At 35.9% G+C, this 27,729-nt stretch overlaps 1 protein-coding gene across 5 annotated transcripts in view; it reads right to left on the reverse strand.

Moving 5' to 3' along the window:
• The window catches only part of KIAA1958 (KIAA1958 ortholog), a 107,154-nt gene that overhangs the window by 72,988 nt on the left and 6,437 nt on the right, over nt 1-27,729 (reverse strand). The window contains exon 1 of one of the 5 annotated variants that reach the window (XM_036239534.1): nt 9,932-27,204. The exons of 3 other annotated variants lie outside the window; for them this stretch is intronic. The gene's annotated coding sequence lies outside the window, so the exon portion shown is untranslated. Of the gene's footprint in view, nt 1-9,931; nt 27,205-27,729 lie in introns of those variants that run through there. One more of the 5 variants, XM_036239533.1, reaches the window with a different exon arrangement.

A 27,729-nucleotide genomic window follows, 5' to 3' on the forward strand; every position in this document is an offset into this window, starting at 1 on the left:
AAAATCTCTTACAAATATGATGATAATCATCCATAATAAGGTATTTCCATGATAGATATTTCATAACTTATTCGTTAAAAAGGTTAAGCATCTTCTATGTACAATAAATGGTACTAGATGCTGTAGCAGAGTAACTACACATCAGACATGGGCACTGACTTTAAGAAGCGTAGTTTAGTGGTAAGCTTAAAGAAGGAGTAAAGCATTTTGCAGAATTCTTTGTACGAACATCAGAAAATTAGTATCACATGTAAAACTTCATATAACCAAGGTGTTCACAAGATGTGGCCCACTCAGAAGCTATTTACATTTAATGGTTAATTGTTCACTCAGATTTACATGTGAAGTAGATGATTATTTTTGTGCATCCATGGAATGTTAAGAGACTTTAATATCTTGTTTCCCCAAAATATGTGCTTATAATGTGTGGGATTTTGTTGTTGTTTTTTATGAATGAGTTGAGAAATTCAGGTTGTTTGTTGCTGGCAGGAAGCCCTCTGGATGTGGTTCCAGAGCTGTCCAGAGCTCCAATCCACTCAAGGTGAACACAGACCATGAAGAATGCTTAATTGATGAGATCTCAGGGTAGTAAACTGTTTGAAGCCTGAACATTCCTTTCTGAACTACGGAAACACAAAGATGGGGTAAGAAACTCACAAGGCAAGCCATGTGATTCTGTTTTCCTCCGTTTTGAGTCAAGCTCTATCATTTTGAAGATGGTAACTGGGCTAAACTTCTCAGCCCCCAAATACTACCTATTCGACAAAATAGTAAACTTCAGAGTCTTATCAGCTCCAAGTTTAAATGTATTAAATTTTCCTACAGTGAAGAACGCCTCCCAAGTATACCCTAGATGTGTTTACAATCCAATATAAGTGGCACCCACTTGTTAATGTTGCTGTAAATGTTAAGTGAGAAGGTATGGTAAGCACCTAACCTAGCATCTAGCACTTTACTAAGGAGAAGAAATCCAGATCTCTTTCTTAGTGGCCTGCAAAGCCCACTCTGAACTTCCCCATTCCAACTCTCCATTTCATATCCAAACTAAAATCCATTAATCAAAATTAGATAACTGTGCTTTTATATTCATATTTAGTAATTTTGTATTTTGTTGCTAAAACTTCCTTTGTAATCGCTTTTTCTCAAAGCAGAGATGTGCTACTTTTAATATCTAATAGGTATGTCAAAATTACAATTGATAATCCTTTTATCAAACAAGACTTTGAGAAATGAGTATGTTGTGTTCACAAAAAGCACAAGAATACAAATAGCAGTCTTATTCCGGCCCCAGTCTTATTTCAATCTGGAAACAGCTCAAACTCAGGAGAATGAACTAAAAAATAGTTGTATAGTCATACATTGGACAGTAATTAAAAAAAGAAAAACTACTACTGATACAAGCAACTATAATGAATAAACTTCAGAAATATCATGCTCAGTCAAAAAAGCCAGGGACATCAGAATACTCATCGTATATTCTATGTATATGAATTTCACAAACAAGCCAAACAATGTATAGTGACAGGGGTCAGAACAGTGGTTATCTTTAGACAGTAAGTATTGACTAGGAAGGAACACAAAGAAACATTCTATGGTAAAGAAAGTGTTCTACATTTTACTTAGTGGGGTTCGTACATAAGAATTTATTTTTCAATACATGGTTTTTATTGCACCTTTAAAATATTACAATTAACTCTGAGGAATCCAACATTTTGCTGTTTCTATAGCTGGACAATTTAGACCTTATTCACTAGCCTCCTGAACTGTTCCTTTTTCAGAAACATAGATACCATCGCAAAATTTTCTGATATCATTGTTTTGTAACTGTTGTGGCTTGTTGAATCAAAGCAGCTGAATTTGACAAAAGTTTAATGTCATTTCCTTCAAGAATTAACTCATCTTTCTGGGTCTGAGATACTGAACAAGCAATGCCTGGCTTCATTCAAATCCTGCAGTTCTATTTTTCACCCAAGAAATTCTGAATTTCAACAAGAGAACCGGTCTCCTGAATAACGACATTGATGGGGAAGTGAGCATACACAGACCTCATCTTGTAACGGAAGCCGGTGTAACACACTTGACCATATTCTGTACATGACTATAGACGGTGTGAACAGTGGCCAGTTCTTTTCGATTTCTCCACCATTTGTTAACCTGGAGCCTCTTTTTCTTTCCAAGGAGACTGAGTTCTATTGATATGATTGAAGCCCCTCTGCAGGGTCCCCCTGCAGCCCTTCAAAATAACTGTACATCCCTTTGGAGTGATGTCAACATTTTCTTGAATGCCAACAGTCCTGATTGCTGAGAATGGTCTTTGTCCTCGCAGTACATGCGGCAAAGAGCCATATGTAAGAATTTATCAATCTATACTCTTTTAATATTTATGCATTTTACTGTATGTAAATTATCTCAAAAAAACAAGACTCAGGTGTGGAGGCAGTAAATGGAGTTTGGTTTTCAAATGCACGTGGTCCAACCATAGAAAACACTCTATTACTAAACTATAGTCCCATGAATGTTAACCCAAGGGAGATAAACAGGAACTCGACAAAACAATGTCTGGCTACTCTTACTGCCTGACATTAGTCTCATTTACCTGAGTGCTTTACTCCTGGGATGTCGTGCAGTGTCATCAGGTCCAAAAGGTACCACCATTTCTTTAGTGTCATTAATTCAACTTCTCTGAGTACTCAGATAGTTCAACTGTTTTCAATATCCTCTTTTCCTTGTCTTGATTTTCCCAGAATAGATGCTATAATAATGGTTCATTTTATGTTGAGAGAGAGGGCTCTAAATTAATTTGCCAAAAAGTATTCACTAGGAGCCAATTCGTAAATAGATCAATTCACTGAATATATCAATTTATATTTTTTCTCTTACTGAAGATTTCAATGAAATTTCAGGATTTGCTTCATATCAGCATTTTAAAAATGATTTAATTTATAAAAAGCAAAGAGTTGTAGTTTAGCTTTCTTAGGAATATACTCTTTATGAATATATTCAATAAACGTGAATATATTCTTTATAATGATTATATTCATGAATATATCTTCCTTATGAATATATTCATGAATATAGTCTTCTTTGCCCTACAGGGAAAACATTTTAATGCAGTTTTAAATTAATGAATATCAATATATTCATGAACATTTTCACAAGTTTATATTCATATTCATGAGCTATGTTCTTCACCATATTGGGGCATTTTAAACCTAGTTTAAAATTTAATGAATATCAATATATTCATTAAGACTATATTCATATTTTCAACGGCATATATTCATATTCATACCCTGTACTCTTGATCATATTGGGAAGTTTGAGCTCAATTCAAAATTTAATGAATATCAATAGATTCACCAAGAATATATTCCTAAGAATACAATCATTTTCATTGTGTATATTCAAGAAGAGAATATTTACAAGGCAACCCATCCAATAATTTTAACCTTTGACAAAATGAGCATTCCCTAAAACAGTGCTGAGAACATATTTGTTTTTATTGGTGAATTGGCATACTTCCTTCTAGAAGGGCTTTTTATCTCCAAGCACTCAGGCCCAAGATTTACCAAGTGAAACTCATTTGGATATGTACCAATGGTTTCCCAGCATTTCTCAGATCTCACAGGCTCTGTGACTGCTCTGTTTTTCTTGTTTTACTATAACACATTGATTTGGGATATATACAGGATTGATTTTTTTTGTCTGAATGTAAGAACTTCTAGCATCCCCTCTACCTTCAGGTATCATTTCTGTTTTACTTTTTATAATTGTTTTTCATCAATTTTTTTCTAAATTTAATTCTCTGATTTGACTGTCCTGTTTTACTTATTTTAATGTTAGAAGAAAACATCTTTAACCCAATAAATAATATTTATCGAAAATCATAAAACCTTAAAACTGGAACCAGAGATTTCCTTTAAAAATAAGGCTGCCTATTCATCATAATCGTTCAAAGCTGTTCTAAATGTGCTGGCCTATGCAATAAGCCAAGATGGCAGGCAAGATATTAGAAAAGAATCACAAAACCATCATTATTTCCTGATGAAATGTCTGTCCAGCTAGAAAAAAAGAGTAATGACTTTTTAAAAATAGAATTAATAAACAGATAACATTAAATTCAAAATAGCTTAGACATTTAAATGAAAGGATTAGAAAAATAATTTCATAATTTTGGAATGTTCAAGGCATTTTTCTCTTCATTTAGTGTGATTTAAAAGTTTTAATATGTAAATATAATAATGTGATCATAGAAAAATTCTGGTGGAGCTTTCTAACTAATTTTTTATTATCAAAGATATATAAAAGTTGATAGACTAGTAAAATGATCACCCATATAACTTCCACATAGTCAACTACTGTTAATATAACAAAAACACTATGCTGTAAATTTTAAATATTGTTTTTTTCTAATACCTGATCATTGCAAAATATTGAGATACTACAGCAAAATTTACGACATGGATGCACCTTGAAAACATTATCCTAAGTGAAATAACCAAGTCATAAAGGACCACACATTTCATTTACATAAAATGGGTAGAGTAGGCAAATCTACGGAGACAGAATGTTGATTAGTGGTTGCTAATGACTGGGAGCGGGTTTGGGGGAAATCAGAAGTAAATGCTAATGAATGCCAGGTTTCTTTCTAGAGCAATGAAAATGTTCTCAAACTGATTGTGGGTGATCAGGTTGCAAAACTCAGTAAAATATACTAAAAACCATTGAATAGTACAGGTTAAATAGGTGTTGATGGTATGTGAACTCTATCTTGAAGCTGATATTAAAATCCAGAAATTAATTAAAATTAAATCAGTTGACTGACTTCAAAGGAGTTCTCCAAAGTATGTTGGAGTAAAGAAAGCAAGATGCAGAAAAATGTACACAATTTCATTTTTGTAAAACAATGACAAAATTGCACACATGAATATATGTATGCATGCAATTAAATGAACACGGAATAAATATAGGAGGATGCATACTAGGTTGTGAATATGAGTTACCCAGATAGGGAGTGCTAATGTGGGCAGAGGGTGACTAGAGGGGAAGAAAAGGTAACAATGCAATACAGGACCGGTTGAGACAAACCCTACTTAAAAAGAGCATGATGGGTCACATCTGCAACTTACTTTCGGATGGTTCAGTAAGAATGTATGTGTATACGTACATAATTTCATATATACATACATGTATACACACATAAAGATGGACAGATAAAACAAATAGGATCAAATGGCAACAGTTTATTATATGATACATAGTTATTTCTCAATTTTGAAATGGTTTTGGTTTTGCAAACAGACAGCCAAGTTTTCTTGCAACATAATTTTAAGGGCTATTTTTAAGTACCAATATTAAGAAAAGAGGCATTACAGTTTTCACATGTTTGATTATCATTTTAGAGGACTAATAAATTCCATTATGAAGAATTCATGGGCATTCTACTGAAAGGTACACTAGCTTATCAAGGCACAGGGTAAGCTTATACCATGCACAGTGGCACACAAGTCTGAAGGAACTAATCCATTAAATGAGACTACCATAATGCAACCCAAGTTTTTGATGTTGTGATAGCTGGGCTACCAAATGCTGTGGTAATCCCACCACTGTTTATACACATCAGAATCTTCTATTAGAAGAGACTAACACTCAGGAGGCAACCAGGGGAATGACCACTCCAGTCTCTACTCTCTTAAGTATCATATTTCTCAGTAAACAGAAAGAACAGGAAGTTGGGACTGGCTATAGGGACAAGGGTCACATTAGAAAAAAAGAAATTTTCTCTGGCTTAACTTAAAAAAAAAAAAAGGTGGGGGGAGGAGCTTTACAAAAAGGAAAGAGACTTAAAATGCATTTTCCTTTAATTGTGGTACCTGTGCAATTTCTTTTGAAGACTGGAACATATAATCTATAAAGTCTATAAACTATAATCTATAAAATTTATAAACTATAATCTTCTATCTATGCCCCATCCTACGGACACCCAGTGACATCAGCCTGCTAAAGCTACTCTGCAACTTCCAAGCCTCAATTCACCTACCCCTTGCCACTAAAAAAAAAGTTCAAAGCAGCCAAAAATGCTAGGTATTTTTCATGCAAAAAGGCTCCCTTAGGTATCTATTGAGGCCATCAGTTTCCTATGAGAGGAATGGGAGGCTGTCCCTCAAAATGTGATTTTTCAGCAGCCACGGCAGAGGCCAGGCTTCACTCTGCAGCCCTTAGGGCCCCCGGCCCCCAGCCCCCAGCTCTGCTCCAGTGCGCAGACATGAATGAGGTCATGGTTTCAATACATCAACACTGAATGTTAACTTTACACTCTGATCCAGTTGTGTGTCTAAATGAAGTAAAATATCCATCTAATATAGTTTCTTTTTTTGTTTTTTGTTTTTTTTTAAGAATGAAGTAAGATATATTTAAAAATTTGTAAACTGTAAATAAAGAGTTGATGTTATAAAAATAAGAACTGGTGGAGAAAACCAATCTGGCTTATGGAATATTTTTTTTTTTAAAGGTCTTTTAGCTTTCAGTATCTGGGATAGAACAAACAAATAAGTACCTAGTAAAAATCCTTGCAGAATGTGTTTTCCTAAATTTAAAAAATTCTCTCATTTCCTCATTAAACAAGTAATATTAATGCCAACTTTTTAAAAGGAGAAAAATAACAGAAAAGCTATGTCACTCTACCTAATAAGACATTCACTGTTAACATTTTGGTATTTTCCTTCTCATCTTTTATTTGTACTTGGGTTCAGTTATTTTTTTTTTAAACACAGATGTAATCAAACTAAACATTACTATATAGATCCTGTTATCTTAAGCATTTCCCATGTTGTTGTCAATCGCTTGCTATATGTTATTCCATCAACTATAACTCAGAATTAGCTGAACATGTATAATGGAATTACTGACAGTTTCATAACAGTCTCTGAAATATTTAGTTGGAGATAAACATATGAAGAATTCCAGGCTTCTAAAAGCTAAACTTAATTTCTGGCAAGCATACTGGTAATTATAACCAAAAGCCAAATATTATGGAATTCTTTTTTTAGACTAAGCAATCTTACCACTCAGCATATATAATCACTGAAATACTTTCTACATAATGATATCTGTTTAGCTACTGGCAACCATAATGTCCCTGAAAGCCAGAGAAATGTAAAATTTCTCTAATATGATTTGCAAAGTAAAAGTTACATCTGAGCAAACTGAAATATAAAGCTGGTCATGAACACAATATTTATTCTGAAAAAAGTCTTACCACTTATTAGAAGTAGCTATAGAAATCATCATACAAACCAATCAATACTAATTATTTTTTATCTACTAAATAAGTTTGAGTTCACATAAGCATATCAAAGTATTTTTAAATTCTATACAAAATTATTGAGGGGAAATTATTTAAATGTTTAAGAAAAGATATTTGTGTATCCCTATGGCACAAGGAAATAAAGAAATGCTCAAAAACCAAACTGGTGAGAATATGCCAAAGGGACACAGGAACCAACTCAAAGAGCTCCCAATGGCCAAAGCTAAAGTAACTGGAGCAACAAAATAAATCAGTACTGGATTATAAACCAAAGTAGAAATAAATATCCACGAGTCCATAGTGATTTAAATCCAAATAATTTATATAAATACTAGCTCCTCAAGAAGGTAGAGTATAGCTCCCCGCCCTCTAAGTGTGGGCTGTACACAGTGATGGGGCACTACTTTACAGTGAAAAACCTGACAAACACTACCTCGGCCAAGTGATCAAGGCATCGGTAGTGATAATTCATGTTGACGGCATGTACCATTGATGATGTGTTGAGAATGGCATTTTATCTCTTTGGTCGTCCTCCCAAGAACCTATAATCCCCATCTAACCATGAGAAAAATACCTGACAAACTGAAATTAAGGGATATTCTTCATTTTACAGAATACACCAGTACTCTGTAAAATCATCAAGCACATCAAAAACAACATCTGAAAAACTGCCATAGTTCACAGGACTCTAACAGGGCATGATGATTAAACGTATTATGGTATCACACATGGGGTCTCCAACATTAGGTAAAAACTAAGGAAATCTGACTAAAGTATGGACTTTAGTTAATAATAATGTATAACAGAGCTTCATTAATCCTAACAAATCTCTCATACTAATGTAAGATGTTAATAATAGGGGAAAATGATATGGGGTATAAGGAAACTCTTTGTAACATCTTCACAACTTTTCTGTAAATCTAAAACAATCCCAGAATTACATATGATTCAAATGGATATATAGGTATAGACAGATCATACACACATCAAAGTTTCAAAACAGCAGAGACTTTGTTCTGTTCACTACTCCATATTGCAGTTAGAACACTTCCTGGCACTCAATAAACATTTCTGGAATGAATAAGTGAACACACATGTTTTGTAGTACTGGTTTTATCTCTATAATTCCATCCACAAATAAGAATATCATAAAGGAAAAGTATTACCTAATACTGGCCAAGAAATTAGCACACATTCATTGACGGAGCCATTCGACAAACATTTATGATATCTTTACTATAATCTAAAAACTGCTGGATGTTGGGAATTGAAATACAAAACATGAAATTCACAGTCTAATTGTGAGGAAGAAAGCTGAGAATGATAGATGATAATGGCAGAAAATAATTCAATATGAGGTACTTGTTCTGGGTATCATGGGAGTATATACCAGGGGCACCTAACCCAGTACAAAATAGTGAGTTGCAAAGGATTCATAAGCAAATAAAATCAAGCAGGCCCAAAACCACTGATGTATGGGAGACAGTGCTATGATAGAGACTTATAAGGGGAGACCTAATGAGGATGGTCGGGGAAGGCCTTTGTGAAAAAGTGATTAAGCTGAGAACTGAGAAATACGAAGGAACGAGTCATGTGAAGCGGAGTTGGAGGAAAATTACAGGTAAAGAGAACAGTAAGTGTAAGATGCTGAAGTAGGCAAGTGTCTTAATGCCTAGATAATATTGTCTATTTAAATGCTGAAATGAAAAGGCTGGTACATAAACATGTTAGTGCCTGAATGAGTTCATCAAACACCTCTCAGGCTTACCGAAGTAGGAACCTCAGCCTGTTTAGCACCTCCCAGAGATGTACAAAGGGAATTCTTTTCTTTAAACTTTGCAGAATTACTTAGAGATATATAAATACCAAGGCCCCTGACAGTCAATGATTAGGATGGCACTGGAAGAAATCATCAGTGGGGATACATCAGAATAAAAAACTTAAAAGGAGCAAGCTTTCCAATATCTCCCACTCCCAAGGGCCCTAATAATAGCCCTTGAATCCTTTGTTCTATTCCTTCTGTTCTGTGCTCACCCAGATTCAGTAAGTTAAGGGTCTATTTGTTTGTATTTTAGGAAATGTAATAAGTTTGCAAAACAGCAACAATAATCAAGGACACAATGTGGCTTCTCTCACTCAGGGGAAGTAAAATTGTGGAATCCTATGAGGGCTAGAAAATTACATAAAAAAGAAATATGCAATAAATTCTCCTTCATATAATAGGTACTAGGCAAAATTACTTTTACATATGAATAATTGCAGCAATAAACACCAATAAAGCAGGAGTAATGGCATCATTAAAAACAGCCAAATAATTCAGGCAATGAACAGACCACCAGTGGTCCCCAGAATCAGTCTACTTCACCATTACTGGGAACATACCATTATGAATAAATGAAAACCACAGGAAATGCTCATTTTCTCAAGATTTGTATGCTTATGAGGAGGTCAACTGCTGTGGATTCCAGGAGAGAATGTATTTCTAGCATTTATGGTCCTGAGAGAATGGGCAATGAGTAACTGATTGGAAATCAGAGCAAAGGAGAAAAAGAAATATGTCAAATGTCAACTCATAGCTAGGAAATGTAAAATGTTCTCTGATTATTCAGTATATAGAACACCTACCCAAATACCTTCATTGATGAAACCATCTCTGACACACCAGTTAAAGAGTCAACATGTATTGAGCCTTATATACAATGTGCTGCAATCCGCTGTGGAATTCTGGGGAAATAAAGCATAAAAAATATGGCAAGTCTCTTTAAAGACACAGAAGTCCAAAGGTGGTAGTAAATCAATTGGCTTAGAATACAAATGAGGATTTTACCATAAAAACAATCTCTACACATAAAGTAATTAGGTGCTCAGGCCACCCACAAAAATTTCTTAGCTTACTCTTGCTGACCAGAAATATAGAACTAAGACTGCTATATAACAAAGCCAGCCTGAATTTTTATTATTTCTATGAGAAAATGCAATCCTAGGTCACTACAGATGGCAAGCTCTGACTCCTTTCAGGCATCAAAACTCTGCCCGGCAACAACCCTAAGAGCCAGGGCAGCACCAGGGCCATTAAAGACAGACCAGTTCTCTTTTACAGTGGCTATTTAAACTTAAAATAATTAAAATTAAATAAAATTAAAATGTCAGTTCTTCGCTACCACATTCCAAGTGCTCACTGGCCACATGTGGCTATAATGGCTATCACATTGGACAGTGCAAAAAGGGAACATTTCCATCATCACAGGAAGTGCTACAGGACAGCACTGCTTTATACCTATCTCTATGAGGAAAGTTTCTCACTCTTCTATAGCATCATAAAAGAAAGCAACCCTATGTGGACAGATGGTGATGACGGTAGAACAGCAATGTGAATGCATTTAATGCCTCTGAACTGTACTCTTAAAATGGTTAAGATGGAAAGTTTTATGTTATATGTATTGATCACCAAAAAAATAAAGCAGCTCCCTGTTACACTCTCTCCTTATATTCCAAGGCATGGCATAATTTGCCATGCAACTGGTCACTAAACTGGATCTCCTTTAAGCGTATGTCACGCCAAAGCCAAGATTTTGTAAGTGGTTGTTAACACACACACACACACACACACACACACACACACACACACAGGCCAATTCCTGCAGTCCACTTCTACTGTCTATGCTTTGGTTTTCTGAGTTTTCACATGTCCTTGGTTGGGTCTTAGATAAATCTACATTTTATTTCAATAGCATTGTAATCTGACCTCTTCTCAAATCTCTCTCTCTCAATCTCTCTCTCTCTCTCTCTCTCTACACACACACACACACACACACACACACACACACACTCTTCTTTCCTTCAGAGCTATGTTAATGACTCAGCACTGATATCAGTGCCACCAGTGACATCTCATTGGCTTTGGATATGTGGAAATATGAACAAAAAATAATTGATCAATTCTGAAAAAAGAACGGAAATCAACAGGAGAGATAGGATGGGGTGGAGGAATACACAAACACACAAAAAAACTCCTTTAAAAATTCAAATTAGTAGTAAATCGGTTTGTTAGAACAAGAGCAGCAAAAAGCCTTGTGTGTATGTGGGGGTGGGGGTGGTCGATGCCCCTGAAGTAAGAATACCTTGAAATTACTGTAATTACTTACAAACCTCAGGGCTCCCTACATTATGAAATCTTACTCAAGAGTCCTGACCTAAACCTATTAGAGGATTTACATATTATGTATACTCCCCACCTGGGGCATCGTTGATATATGCAACAGTCTTCTAGAAACACAATTTCCCACATAAACAATACCTATCTACTCATGAGGTCCAAGAAGGAAAACAAAGCTACCTGAACCAGGGCCAACTTTATCACTATATGCCCATCTCAGGTTTTGTTTTAGAATTTTCTTTTTATATAGAAAAATACTAACTTCATCAACAATGCTTAAGTCATACACACTGAGTTTTCTGTGGCTCTGCTAAACCACCCCCATTTTGCTTTCCTAATCCCACCAGTCAGCGGTCTATAAACATGGAACAACTGGCCTTTGAATGAAGCCAACACGCCTGAAATGGCATCATATGTGTGATGTGGGCTTGTATGAACCATCTGGCAACCCACTCAGATTCACTGTTGATGCTCGCTCTCTTTCAATTCTCAAACCTTAAACTTTAAGAGTTATTTGCAAATTTCCATTCAGGGCAAGGTTTCTGTTAAATCTGTTCAGACATAGTGGGGCAAACTTAAAGGCTTTTTATAAGGTGAATTCAAGATCACAGTCTGTCCTCAATACATGGTAGCGATTATTTATTATAGTACTACACTCCTCATCCAAACTAGCTCTGTCCCCTAACATCACCTCTGCTAGTTTGCAGACTCACCAATTATGACATCTTAGAGCATACTCTACAGCCAACCAGTGCTCCTGCCCCTTTCCAGTTGGCCCCTTGCCCTTCCACAGCTGATCCATCGTGCCTGCTCCTATTGAGACCAGTTCCACATAAGTCTAGATTAGAAGTTAAAGAACCTGCTCTAAAATGACACTAGGGCATATGCTGGCACACACACTTTCTGGAAAGATTTATGTGATGGTTGACTTTTGTTCACTTTTAACCATTTTCAGAAAGATATTTCACTAAGAAACTCTAACCTTTTTTCCCTTGGACTATCAAAAAACATAAAACAAGGTGAGAAAATTCTAGGCCAGAGAGCAGATCTGAAAAATAGCCTAAATTTCATTTAATCCAGGAAAAATTTCTAAAACCACATGTCTACTGGTTGGTGCTTTCAAATCATCACATCCAGTTATGCGTGTGTCTGAAAAGTCTCAGCATCCTACCAGGGCCACCCTCGTCCCTTAGTATTTGATTCTCATGTCACTTCTCAAGTTAGGAGTTATAAATACAAAAAGAAATCAGTTTCTGCTGGGTGGCTGTGATGACGGTGGCTACAATAGTAGGTGGCTTTGTTGTGGGTAGAAAAGATATTGCCTAGTTGTCATCACATAGCTCTATATCTTACTAGTTAAGTTGGGGGTACTCCCACCACCCACTCATCCCTAAAGCAATTTGGACCTTATAGATTCAAACTTCCATTCTACCTATTATGACCAAGAGGCAGAGGCTGGATGTTAGATGCGCATAATGAGAAGAATCTCCTTCACTCGTGCTCTTGGCTATTCCGAGGACTTACTAGAGGTTAAGCCAAATCCTTCTAAATAATAAATAAGTACATTCATTTTGCCCAGCTTTAGACTCAGGGAAGGATAAGGGGGGATAACTGCTATAGCTATAACCAAGGATCAAGCCACAGAAAAGTAGATATGGCAAGTGGAAATAAGGGAAGCTGGTCCTAGCTGGGTCAACAAGGGTCAGAGTCCAAGGTCAAAGCAAGCAATGAGAATGATTACACATGTCAAGCCAATCATAACTGGTATGGAACCAAGAAAAAGGGAATCCTGGCCTCTTCAAAGATACCAGGAGTTGAGATAGTTGTATGAAGAACAGGGACTGGACAGGTATCAAATGTGATTCAGGTGAAAGGAAAGTAGGCCCAGAGCTAGTTAGAGACAGCAGAGATACTAAACAAACAGGATAAGACTTGGGTGGCTGGTGCCGGGGAGCAGTATTAGGGATAAAGCACTAAAACAGAATATGAGATACCTTATCTGCAACATGAAATACTATAAGACAACAAAGATAGTCTACAGTTTCTTAAGGAAAAGCTCTTTAAAACCAGAATTCTATGCCCAGCAGTGATCATTCAAGTATGTGGACAAAAATAAAGATGTTTCATTTAAAAACATGCAAGGTAAAAGCATCAGGCATATGCTGTTGCTTTATCGGACATGATAAATAATTCACAACTAATGCAAAATATCAATTTCATCCTGTCTCTAGTTACTTGAGACTATACCTCATGCATTATCTTACCTACAAAGGAAGGTAATACTTCTACTCAAAGCCATTGCTAAAGACTGAATTAAATTTCCCTGGAAGTAATATACATGTAGTATGTTGATCTACCTCTATCTTTTCTATTTCCCACCTTAAGTATTTTTAAAATGTAAAAGCAATTTAATTTGCTGCTCCCTTTCTACTAACCAATCTAATCAATCAAGCCAAGTGTAAAATGTCAAAAAAAAACACCTGTTTTCAAAACTGTTTTCACTTTGCCATTTTCCTAAACACACAAAACTTAAGCACTCTTTGGTCTTAATTAAGATGACATAGCACCAAGGGGACTGAACCACCTCTCTTCTATTATACTTGTCTACTTCCTGTAATACTGTATAATTAGGAACGAGAGACAAGGTGATGTATTTATATCAGTACTTACTGAAATACTAATTAAATGCTTTAATAACCCAACAACTACATGAACATAATCCAATGGGATCAAGTTATTCCCATGTAGTTACTGTTTGATCAGAAACAAGTTAGTACATAAATGTCTCTGAACTCCACAAGGTACACAAAGGTAAACCCGCATTTCTCAGTTATTACTTGTAGCAATAACATGTATCTGCTGGAAATGACTCGAAGAACAGAAACATTTAGAATTTATTTTCATAATCACCACCCCTTACACAATATCTACTCGCTCAATAAATAATCGATGGACATCTGTGTACCAGGTGCTAAGGAAGGCAAACTTATCTATAGAACTGTTCAGAGGAGTCACAAGGATAATTCAAAACAAATTTCTAAAAACCTGTAAGTCTTTGATAAGGCTTCTGTTATTGTGAAATTATATTTAAAAACCAGAACATGTGATGTCCTGGTGATAACCAACACTTGGAACCTCCAAATGGATCCTGAACAGTTTGGGATGCTATGAGCACAAGCTCAGGCATCATAAAGAAACATCTAATTTGTGTTAAATCTCATGTTAGCATGATAACATAGATTAGTAAAAGCCACGTGATGTTTTATAGAACGATCAACAGAGAAATCATGAACTAAAACCAGCAAAGAATGACACTTCTGCTTTCTTTGGTTGTCATTTACTTTATGTGTTGTTACTGACCCGTTTTAATTTTCCTATGTGTTATGAGGCAGGGGTCAAACTTCATTCTTTTGTGTATGGAAATACAGTTGTCCCATCTGTTGAAGAAACTATTCCTTTCTCATTGAATGGACTTGGCGCTCTTGTCAAAAATCAATTAGCCATTGATATATGGGTATATTTCTGGACCATCAATTTTATTCCAGTGGTCTATTATTTCTATCCTTATGCCAATACCACATTGTTCTGATTACTATAGCTTTGTAATAAGTTTTGAAATCAGGAAGTGTGAGTTATTCAACTTTGTTGTTTTTCAGAATTGTTTTGACTCCTCAGGGCCTCTGGCAATTCCAACTGAATCTGAGGATCAGCTTTTTTATTTCTGTAAAAAAGGCTACTGGAATTTTGATGAGAATAGCTCTGGGGAGTATTGATACGTTAACTATGTTAAGTCTTCCTACCCATGAACATGAGATATATTTCCATTTATTTATGTTTTTAGAAAATTTCTTTTGGTACTGTTATATAGTTCTCAATGTTCAAGTTATTCACCACCTTGGTTAAATTTTTCCTTGGAATTTTATTCTTTTAGATGCTATTGTAAATAAAACTGCTTTCTTAATTTCTTTTCAGATTATTCATTGGTTGTGTATAGAAATACAACTGACTTTGTCACCTTGCAAGTTTGCTGAATTCATGAGATCTAATTGCTTTCTTGTAGATTCCTTAAGATTTTCCGGAGGTCCCTGTAATCTGCGAATAGAGAAGGTCTTCCTTCTGCTTATGAACTCTAGTGACCTTGGCCTCCTCAGACTCCCTGCCCCATGTTCTTAGGAAGACTGGGCGCCTCCACTTGGGTTTCCCCTTGCACCACAGCCTAGAAACCCTTTCCAGGTGGTAAACTGGGGCAATCATAGGGTTCATCTTATTTGTTTCTCATCTCAGAGATCACTGTACTTTCACTGCCTGATATACAATGTCTTAAAAATCACTGCTTAATATATTTTGTCTCATTTATTATTTTAAGTGGTGTGATGGTTAATTTTATGTGTTGACTTGACTGGGCCACAGGGTACCTAGATATCTCATCAATGTTATTCTGGGTGTCTGTAAAGGTGTTTCAGGATGAGATTAATATTTGAATCAGTAGAATGAATAAAGCAGGCTGCCCTCCTTAATATGGGTCACTCCATCCAATCAACTGAAGACCTTAATAGGATAAAAGGTCTGAGTAAAAAGGAACTCCCCCTGCTTGACTGCTGAGCTGAGTCATCAGTCTCCCTACCTTCTTCCTACCTTCGTACTTAAACTGAAACATCACTTCTTCTTGGGTTTCAAGTCTGCCGGCTTTCAGACTGCAGCTTACACCACTGGCTCTTCTGGTTCTCAGGCCTTCACACTGACTGGAACCACAACCACTGGCTCTCCTAGCTCTCCAACTTGCTGGCTGCAAAACTAGGGAGTTCTCGGCCTCCATAATTATGTGATCCAATTCCTTATAATAAATCTCTTTATGTGTGTGTGCGTGTATGTATGTATATGTATATGTATACATACACATCCTATTGGTTCTGTTACTCTGGAGAACCCTATTACAGGTGGAATGATAAATGAGCTCCCATTACTCCATGTTGGCCAGAAGCATAAGTCTAATGTATTTTTAAGACACTATTTCATTACAAGGCAAGTAATTACGAGTTATGAACTCTTTTTTCCTACTTTTCTATAAGATTCATATTTTTTTCATAACCATGAGGCAAGGTTCTTTGCACTACACAAACAAAAAATATAGGATACAGAAGAGAAGAAAGGCAGTGTGGAAGAGTGGAGGGCATAGACTAGAAAATGGGACTCCATATTTTACAAAATATTTTCATCCATTTGTCTCTCATTTCATATTCTGAACAGCTGTGAGGCTAAGCTGTTAGTTGCTTTTAGTTCCATTGTACAGATATTGGAATTTGTTCAGAGATTAAATGACAAGATAACAATAAAGGCAACACTTGAATTCAAAACTTTTGAGTCAAAATGACTTGCTTTGATATTCAATTTTAAAGTCAGAACACAATGATTATGAAGAGATGTGGCTGGAGGAAAAATACCTGGGATTTGGAATCAATCAGATCTGTGTTAAAATTTCTTTCACTGACCTATTCTTTCAGCCACTGGGACCTAAGTTAATTGATCCTATCATGTTTTCACTGCCTCAATGACCCATCCTCACTTCTTTCTTCCTGCAGCTTAGATTTCATGGGCCATCATTTAAAACAACCCTTTGTACACACTCAATTCTTAAATGTAACCTAGACTGTTTTCACATTAAACTTAAGACCACTAAACTCAAGTGGGTCCTCAGGGTTACCAAGTAATTGTACTTACCTCTCTATTCCAATGGTTCTCAAACTTTTTTGTACATTAGAATAACCCAGAGGGCTTGTTAAAACACAGATTGTTTGCTCTCACCTCCAGATTTTCTAATTCAGTAGGTCTGGGATGAAGCTCAAGAATTTGCATTTCTAACACACTTCCAGATGACATTGATGCTGCTGGTCCAGGGACCACAATTTGCTCAAATCCACACACTCCACTGTCCTAACTGAATATCTCTTTACGTCTCCAAATCCTTCTGCTTCATTCCACTCTCACTGAGGAACAAGAAGCAATCAGATGACCATTTCCAAACGCTCCCAATGTGACGTCTTTCTTCTGGGTCACTCTGTCCCATCTGCAAAATCCTCCTTGCCCTTCCTCAAAGGCAACAACATTGCCCCCACTTCAGGAACTTTGCACTGCTATTTGGAATGCTCTTCTCCCTAAACATTTGCATGATTTGCCCCTTCACTTCCTTTAAATCTGCTTAAGTGTCCTCTTATCAGAGAGGCCTTCCCAGACCACTCTACAAACCTCCCCACATGTGCCTGGCACTCCCTATACTCCCATCTTGAAGTACTTTTCTCCATGGCATATATTATTACCACCTGATAGTTTCCTTAGTTGTTTATTTGTCTATTTACCACCTATGTTAAACATGTGAGTGGAAAAGAGATAGTGGCAGCCAAATTCTCTAGGATTAAAGAGAGTTAGAGATAAGAGAATGGATAGCACTGAATCCATTTATCTAAGAAATCTGGCTGAGAAAGAGAACAAGGAGCAGCAGACTCAGGCAGAAGTTTCTCAGGATGCAAAGGCAGGGCTAAAGGAACAGGGGCCAAAAGCAGTGCAAAGAGACAGTTTAAGGATACTAAGAATTGAAAGAATGTATGTATAGGAAACGAGATTGCTCGAATATCGGGAAATAACAGATTCACAGAGCATAGGATTTTTGCTTTTGTTTTTAAAGCAGGTGTCTACTAAGAGCTTACTATATGCAGGGCACTGTGGAAAACAGTTCACTATCACATCTGATTTAATCTCCACAACCCTAGGAAGTAGGAATTATCATCTAGGCCTTTTTGTTCACAATTGGAGACATTGTACTGACTGACATATCTGTCCACAGACTTCTCCCAGTTTCATACTTCCTCTCTTCCTTACGGACCTCGATTATAACTGATCCTACAAGATCTCCAACTTTTGGGTTTCATGCAGTCAAATATTAGATCTCAAGAGCTAACTTTTGTGAAAGGGCCTGAACCACCTCTTTACCACCTCAATGGTTTATGCTCCGAGAATCCGGAAGTCACCCTGACTCACAGGAACCAATCTCTGTTGACTGACTCCATAGGGTCTTCGTATAAATTCACCCTCAGTTGAAGTCTTAGGGCTATACCAAATAATTCATCACAGCTGCTACACCACATACTTTCTTCGGTTTTTCTGAGTTGTCCAATTTTATCCTCCGCCCCTCTACTTGCAGTAGGAAGCCTTCGTTCACCACCACCATGGAGGGTACCCGATAGAAAACGTTTCAGCCTCCCTTCCCACCACTTCAAACTTTCATTTTATTCTTGGGAATGTTCTTCTCTATCTCATCACTATTCTTGCAAATGGTGATAACTGTAGGGCTTCCTTGAAAACATCTGCATCCCCTTTTCTTGCCTTATCTGACTTCACTGACTGGGACCTCCAAAACAATGGTGATGACAGACATCCTTATCTCTGGTTCCTGACTTAACCTGCAGGCCTTCAGTGTTTTCTTCAGTTAAGAATGGGCCTGGTTTCTCGCAACATTGCTTATTTTAAATGTCTCAAGGACAGAACATCCGCAAGGAATCAGTTCCGGGCTCATCTAAAACTTCTTCTTATGGATAAAACTTATCCATACACTATTCTGCTAATATAGACAGAGCAGACATTAGACATACCCACATTATCTTTTTTTCCCCTACCATATGTTATCTTTTTAGGCATTTTAATTACAAGTCAGCTATTTGTAGACATGTTTATTTTAGTGTCTTCTTTATCACCAAATAATTTTCTTTCTATAGTGACTATAAATGCAGGCTATGTATGCTCATTTCATAAACGTACAATATAGATGAATGACCTATAAAGGTCAAAGGCTTTTAAACTGAACCATATAGTTTAACTAGTGGTCAGCAGGGCCAAATAATCTTATACAAATCTCATTAGAAAAAAAAAATTAGATAATTAGCTTTACGGCACAAATAAGCCAACAGAAAACAGATTTCAAAAATAATTCTCAAATGTTTAATAATGTCCATTTTTACGACCTGACTTTCAGCTGTTGTTTCTCCTTCTGGCTAGACTGAATCCACTTTTAACCACTCTTATGGTATTGTACATATGCAGAGAACAAATGCAATCTATTGAAGCAAAGCAGTGTGTGTAAAAGAGCTCAATTAAATGGTGGAATATTTCTTGTAAATTAAAGCCCTATTCAATAATCATCTTCCATGCGAATTATCTTTCATGGGGTGTTCCAATAATGTGCCATTATCATATGTAGCCCCTTTAATACATGCTTACTTGTAATGCTTGACAAATGAATTCTCCCTCTTTATTCCTGTAGAAATGAGAATGAAAATTTAAACTTTTTAATTTTTCCTTGCTAGACTGCCTTTGTGAATACCCGAGTGGTGAGACGCTATTCATAATCTATAATGCAGAAGAATGATTTAACGAAATGCACAGTATTAGCACATTTATCAGAAACAACAGTTTAAATGAATTCCTGATAGAAAAATACCAGGTTATCCTCTCCTCCTTCAAAAAAGTCAATTTTCCCTGGAAGCCCATAAGTTCATTAACCAATCCTTACCTCAAACTTTTAAGGTTTCTATTCTTAGACAGAAGAAAGTCATAGGCTAAAATGTAATTACACAAAATAGAGATTGCTAACACAATGCATGGAGGGGAGGCCACACAGTTCTTAAAACCTATACAAAACTGTACGTTGTATGTGCAGATGTGCATTTTCTGAGAATCCAGAGTTTTTTTTATCTGATTCTCATAGGAGTCAAATACCCACAAAAAGATTAAGAATTACCACATGAAACCAAAAGATATCTCAATCATACTTTGATCTTACAGGTACAGAAAATCTGATTGCTGTTCCAGTCAATATAAATTTAGTTCCCTTGTTGCTAATTCTGCACATTTATCACACAGAACAAAAATTCCAACTCAAAAAAAAAAAATATATCGAACTAAAACATTCAATCACAGTCATCTCCTAAAACCTAAAGTGAGATTCCACACATCCTTCCCGAGAATTCCAGATTATGTGCATATGATGAACCAACTTGAGCCCTGAAGAGAATAACTGACAAGGGTGTTAAGGGGGGAATCTGAGTCATTTGCTATTCCTTGGACCAGAGCCTGGTATATTGGCAGAGAACTGGGAAAAATAGGCAAATTCAGTGTCGCAATTTCATGTTTCATGAAGGTCTCTGTAAATGTACGGCTTCCTTCCCCCCACACCCAAATGCTTCTAAAAGTCCCTAGCTTAACTATTAACTAAATCATAAATACTGAATTGCATTTTTAAAAACATTCTCATAGGTCTTGCCACTCACTTTACTCTAATGGACTAGGAAAAATCCAAGGGACTTTCAGGGTCAATTAAATACCACAACTGCTACAACGGCGATGTACTACAAGGCATGTAAGTACCTCAGTCCTGTTAGGAACTTACTACTCAAACTGCCACCCTTCTAGTTAACAAGTACAATCCCCACGTTCTATTCAGAATTAATGTGCCCACAGAAACCCTAAGTTACAAACCATGATTCTGCAAGGGGGGAAGAAACTTTCTTATAAAGCTAGTGTGGTGTAAACACTGCTGACTATGGCTGCATTTATCCAGCTATATTTAAAAAAAAAAAAAAAGGGAGCAGCTTGAGCAAGTATAATTTCTAAAGACTTAGTACTGAAGAAAATAAGATCAACACTGTAAAAAGATTTCAGATTTCTCATAGTATAAAGTATTAGAATCTTATGCAATCTCCAAATAGTCACAACACAAAATACATTAGGGATGCACTATGTATATAAAATTATCCTTAACTAATTAAATACCACAAAGAAAAAATATCTAACATTTTTTCACAATTTTTTTTTCACAAAATGCATGCTGTAAGCTCAATTTCATTTTCAGTACTTCAAATTTTACCAAAAGCTTTCCCATATTTTAAGAATTAAGTCATTTTCTTGAAGAACTTTAAAAATGTTCATTCTTAATTATATGCATTATGTCAGTTCGGTGGTCTTCAGCCTCTCTGAAGAGGGGACACTCAAGTACTGGAATTTTGGTGGCACATTTCAAGGACAGGATTACATCCTCACTCCTCAGTCTGCTTGAATCCCCTTTCACCGCTGTGTATCTGTTTAAATAGAGTTCTTTACTGCCCTGACCTATATACTCACAGAGTCCTTGCATGCTCCAATAAACAAGCAATCCCCTAGAACTGGCTCAACACCACGCTTCGCCTACATAACCCACACGGGTGTTCACCTAAGTCACGGCGTTTCTCCTACTGAATTAAAAATCAACGTTCTTTTCTCCAAAATTCGATAACCACCTATAAAGGGTATATAGCACAAGTGCTACAACAGCACATAATCTGAAGCCACTGTGCTAGTTAAGATGATTGGCTTTAAAATGTTCTTAATAAATTACTGTGTTACCTATGAAGTCAAAGTAGACAAAATCAAACATTCAACAATACAAGTATTTGTTGAACTTAACTTTCTCCGCACGTCTGGAGTTCAAATAGCTTCCCTTCTAGATAGTTAAACCTCAATAATTTCTCCTATGTGCTCTTTTTATGACATGAATTTCTTTCATCTTCACAACGACCCTATGAGGTAATATATACTCATCCCTTGGTACCACAGGGGATTGGTTCTAGAACACCCAACAGATACCAAAATCCACACAAATCAGCCCTTAGTCCATTTCTGTTCCCTATGCCTCAAATGCTCCTCTTCCAACCTCCAGCATGGCAAGCATTTTCACTCATTTTAAGTCCTTATTCAAATCATTTTATCAGTGAGGCCTTCTTTGGCAATCTAAGTTGTCAGACCCTCACCTTGAAATATTTCATATCTCCCTTCCCTGCTTTTTTTAAATCTCAGCACTTACCCCTTAACATGTTTGTTTGTTTGTTTTTTTAATCCTGTTTATTCTGTCTCCTCAACTGAAATTAAAGTTCTATGAGGGCAGGAATTTTTGTCTTTACTGATTTCCCAGCACCCATAAAAGTACCTAATGCATAGCAAATGTTCAATAAATGTTTACTGAATGAATAATCTCTATGATCATTTAAAAAAGCTATATATCCTATTCCATCGAGTGCTTACACCAAGATTTATGTCATAATCCCCCTACCGATGGATATACTGGTTATTGCCAATCTTTCATTAATCCATGTAATGCTTGAGTGCAGAGTCAGCAAACTTTTTCTGGTAAGGGTCAGATAGTAAATATTTCTGCTTTGCAAGGTTTCTGTAACAACTAAGCTCTGCCACTGTGGCACAAAAGCAGCTATAGACATAGAATGGTTGTGACTGGATTTGGGCTGCACCAGGCCAAATTTAGCCAGTGGTCCCTCATCTCTGCTTCACCATTTTTTAATTTTTATTTTTTGGCGTATCTTTTTCTATCTTTTCGATTAGTAGAATTACTGGATAAATGGATATGAACATATTTATGGCTCTTGATACATTCTGTCAAATTGCTTGGGGGGGTTCATCCAGATGCCAGAAAAGAATTCCTTTGGCAGATTTCCAAAGTAACTGAATTATCACCTTTACTTAAACTACATGTGAGGAACTTTTCTCCAAAAAGTTTAAAATTTTAAGTTTTGTACAGGAGATAAACTTTAGCTATACAGAAATTCATTTATGTAGAGCTCCTTGTCTTCTCAAAATAACAGATAAAGTACATCATTGAACAAGAATTATCATGAAAACATTAACAACTTGAGTAATTTACACATGAAGTAAACTCTCTGAACAAATATATATTGGCTCATCACTATATTATAGAACAGATAAACAAGATAAGCTGTTAATAATCAAGCAATTGCATATCTTACCTTTTTTTTTTTAACTACACAACTATCTGTCCCCTTTGATCAAGAGAAATAAACAGTTTTCCAAGATAACAAAAATCATACTTAATAATAAACAAGGGCTTATTAGCAAGCAGGACAGTAGCAGAGGCTTAGTTTTAGACTTGCTTCAAATCATAAAAACAGACAGAGCAGACCAAGAAATAGACCCACATGTATGCTCAACTAATTTTTTATAAAGGTCAAAAAACAATTCAAAAGAGAAAGTGTAGCTTTTTAAAAAAGTGCTGGAGCGACTGGACATCCATAGGTAAAAAGTGAACTTCAACCTAAACTTCATACCTTAAATAAAATTTAACACAAAATGAATCACAGACTTAACTATAAAACATAAAACAAACCAAAAAAGCCTGGTAGAAAACAACATAGGAGAAAATCCCTGGGATGTAGGGCTAGGCAAAGAGTTCTTAGATTTGATACCAAAAGCATGATTCATAAAAGGAAAAATTGGTAAAATTAAAATCTTTTGTTTTGTGGAAGCCATGTGAAGAGGATTAAAAAACAAGCTAGAGGCTGGAAGGAAACACTTGCAAACCACATATCTGACAAAGCACAAGTTTCTAGAATATTTAAAGAACCCTCGAAACAGTAAAAAAATCCAATTAGAGAATGGGCAAAAAAAAGATGATACACAGATGGCAGATACACATATGAAGAGATGAGTAACATTAGCCATTAGAGAAATGCCAATTAAAACCACAATATCACTACGCACACATCTGAAAATAAAAAATAGTGATGACATCGAATGTTGGCAAGGATATGGAGAGACTCGATCACTTATATATTGCTTGTGGAAACATAAATGGTCCAGTCACTTTGGAAAAGTTTGGCAGTTACTCAAAAAACAAACAAACAAACAAACAAAAAAACTAAGCATGTAATTACTATCATACTACTATATGATAAGGCAATTACATGCCTGGGTATGTATGCCAGAGAAATTAAAAGTAAAAGCCAAGAAATGGAATCTGTCCAAAGGACCTTTGACAGATGATGGTTAAACAAACTATGGTATGCCAATGAACTACTACTCAGGAATAAAAAGGAACAAGCTATCGATACATACAACAACCCAGATAAATTTCCAGGGAATTATGGCTTAGTGAAAAAAACTAATCCTCAAGATTATAGATACTATGATTCCATTTATATAATTTTTTTTAAGTAACAAAATTTCAGAAATGGAAGACCTATTAATGGTTGTCAGAGGTTAGGAATGGGATTGCAGGATGGGAGGAGATAGGAGGGGCCGCTAGAAACAGGAACATACACAGATAATAAAATTGTATTGAACCATACACACACACACACACACACCAATAAAATGGGAAATCTGCATAACAGTGATGGATTGCACCAATGCTAATGTATTTGATTGCTAGGGAGACCAAAGCAAAATACTGCAGACTGGGTGGCTTAAAATTTTTCTGAAGCTAAAAATCCAAATTTAAGGTGTTAGTAGGTTTGGTTTCTTCTAAAGCCTCTCTCTCCCTGGCTTCCAGGAAACCATGTCCTCAATGTATCCTCATGGTCTTTCCTCTGTACACATATCTCTGGTTCTCTTTTTTCATTCAAATTTCCTCTTCTTTCAGGGACACTAGTCAGATTGGATTAGGAGCACACTAACAACTTCATTTTAACTTAATCATCTCTTAAAAGGCCCTAGCTCTAAATCTAGGAAATTCTGATGCATTTGGAGGTTAGGATTTCAACATATGAATTTGGGGGAAAGCATATAATTCAGCACATAACAATTAATATCCTGGTTGTGATATTATAATTTTACAAAATGCCGCCATTAGGGGAAACTAGGTAAAATATGCAAAGAAGCTCAGCAAGGAAAAAAAAAAACAAACCCAAAAAACAGATTAACAGCTAGGATAGATAGATAACAAAGGATAAGATATCCAACAGAATTCTGTGATGAGGTAGCCCCATGAATCCTGGATGAGTGGGCAGAGCTAACGGAACAGGTCCAAGATCAAAAATTGGGCAGGTGAGGTGGAGAGAAAGGAGAGTTCCGATTAAAAAGTTGGTGAACAAGAAATTATCAACTATCGCCTTTGAAAAGAGAGGACCCATTTAAGTGAAATTGGATCTGAGAAAAGTAAAGTTTCTCAGGCTTCAAAACCTCTTGAAGAAAACTGTTGGGATTAAAATCCCAATCAAACAAAGAAGCATTGCTGGGGATGAAGGAGAGAGATAGCAAAGGAGGCCAATCTCAGAAAATCAAGGAGGAGGCTAAGTAAAGAGGACATATTTTTTCCTTTATGTTGAAATATAAAATACAATCATAAAAGGACAGAAATATGTGAACAACCCACTGATATTTCACTACTTCACAAACAGAACACATCTATGTAATCAGCAACCAGAACAAGAAACAGAACATGACCTGCACCCCAGAAGACTCTATTTTTTTCTTTCTATTTTCTACATCCTCGAGGGTAGCCACTGTCTGGTTTCTGACTAAATTTATTGGTTTTGCTTCTTTGGAGATTTTACATTTATGCAGGCATACAGTATGTATGAATTATGTTCCCTGAAATTCATGTATTGAAGTCCTAACCCCCAGTACCTCAGTAAAACTCTTATCTGGCTTTTTTAGCTCCACATGTCTGTGAGATTCATATACACTACTGTACGTAGTTGTGAATTGTTTATTCTCATTGTTCTACAGTATTTCACTGTGTGAATATGCAATAATTTATCGAGTCAGCTTATATTGTAAAAAAACACCTGAAAACTTAGTGGCTTAAACAATTCCTTATTTCTCACAATTCTATGGGTTTTTCTCTCTTGGCTCTACCTGGACTTGTTCATATGGCTACATTAGGATGGAGGGTCAGGTGAACTGAAAAGTCAAAGATGGCCTTACTCACATGTGTGACAATAAGCCCTGGTCATCACTGGAGTGTCTCCATTCTCCTCCACCTGACCTCTCCTACTCAAGTAACTTCCTTATATTGTGGTCTCAGGGCAATCAATATTCCCCCCAGTATGTAAGAATTTATCAAGTCTCTGTGGCAACACACCTGGCAATGTCCATTGGCCAAAGTAAGTTACATTACCAAAGTCAGACTCACTGTGGAAAGGGACAACACAAGGGTGTAGACACCGGGAGATGTGATTTATTTACTTATTTATTTGGGGCCATCAATGTAACACTCTAACACATAGTATACTGACGGTCATCTGAGCAGACATTAGTTCAGGGCTATTAGAAATAGTGCTATGAACATTCTAGTACATTTATTTTGGTACACATGTATCTTCAAGTGAAATTACTGAGTCACAGGATATGCATATGCAGCTTTAGTAAACACTGCCAAACAGTTTTCCAAATTGCTTATATTCATTTACATTTCTGTACCAATTTACACTTCCAATAGCAATACATGAGAACTACAGTTACTCTACATTCTCACCAACGTCTGCTATTTTTTCCCTTTTTAATTTAACCATTCTAGTGTGTGTGCAATGGTATCTCACTTTGATTTTAACTGAGCAGCCATATTTTTTAATACTTCACATAAGCAAGAAAGGTGAAAATTTCAAAACATAAAACTGAGAAAACTACCTTGGCCTGCTCTCACCGCCACAGAAACTTTCTCCTAAAGTACTGGCAAATCCATCTAATTTAAACATGAATAAGAGAAAAGAATGAAATCTTAACCTATGAAAGGTACTGTGAGAAAAAAGATGAAAAAGAACCAAATAATGTACCAATGGCCGGTGAAGGCACATGACAAAAATATGGCCATAAAGCAGATGAGAACTGTAACATAATATTTCAATATGAATTTTAAAAGAAATTTTGAAAATGATATGATATCAAAGAAAGCATACATAAGAAACAGAAAAACTATTAAAAAGAATGGACAAATAAAGAGCTTTACAAAGAGAAATGATAAAGGGCAGAATAGGAAAAAAAAAAACTCAGAAGGAAGATAAAACTAGAAAAAACACTAGATTTAATAGATACCATGGAAAGTACATTAAAGAGTCTAAAGGATAAAAAGGAAAAAATTTTAAAAAGCAAATATAAAAAATAAGATAAAGAATTTAAAGATATAAATATAAGACAAGCAAAGACGATCCAAAATATACATAACGAGACCTCAAAGAAGAAAATAAAAAAGATGAAACAATACTAAAATCTATAATTGATTAAAATGTTTATGAAAAAATATTTGACCCAACATAATAAAATACACATTGTGTTTCAGGAAAAATTAAGTGAGAACGACCAACATTCAAGACATATTCTAGTAAAATTATTGGCCTAAAAAGACAGTCTCTTGGGTATCTAAACAATAAAAAAAAAAAAAATCACTTAAAAAAGACAGAAAATTATATTGGTGTTAGAATTTGACAACACTTTTTAC

The sequence above is a fragment of the Rousettus aegyptiacus genome, unplaced genomic scaffold (assembly GCF_014176215.1).
Source record: "Rousettus aegyptiacus isolate mRouAeg1 unplaced genomic scaffold, mRouAeg1.p scaffold_m13_p_3, whole genome shotgun sequence".
Classification (NCBI taxonomy): Eukaryota; Metazoa; Chordata; class Mammalia; order Chiroptera; family Pteropodidae; genus Rousettus; species Rousettus aegyptiacus.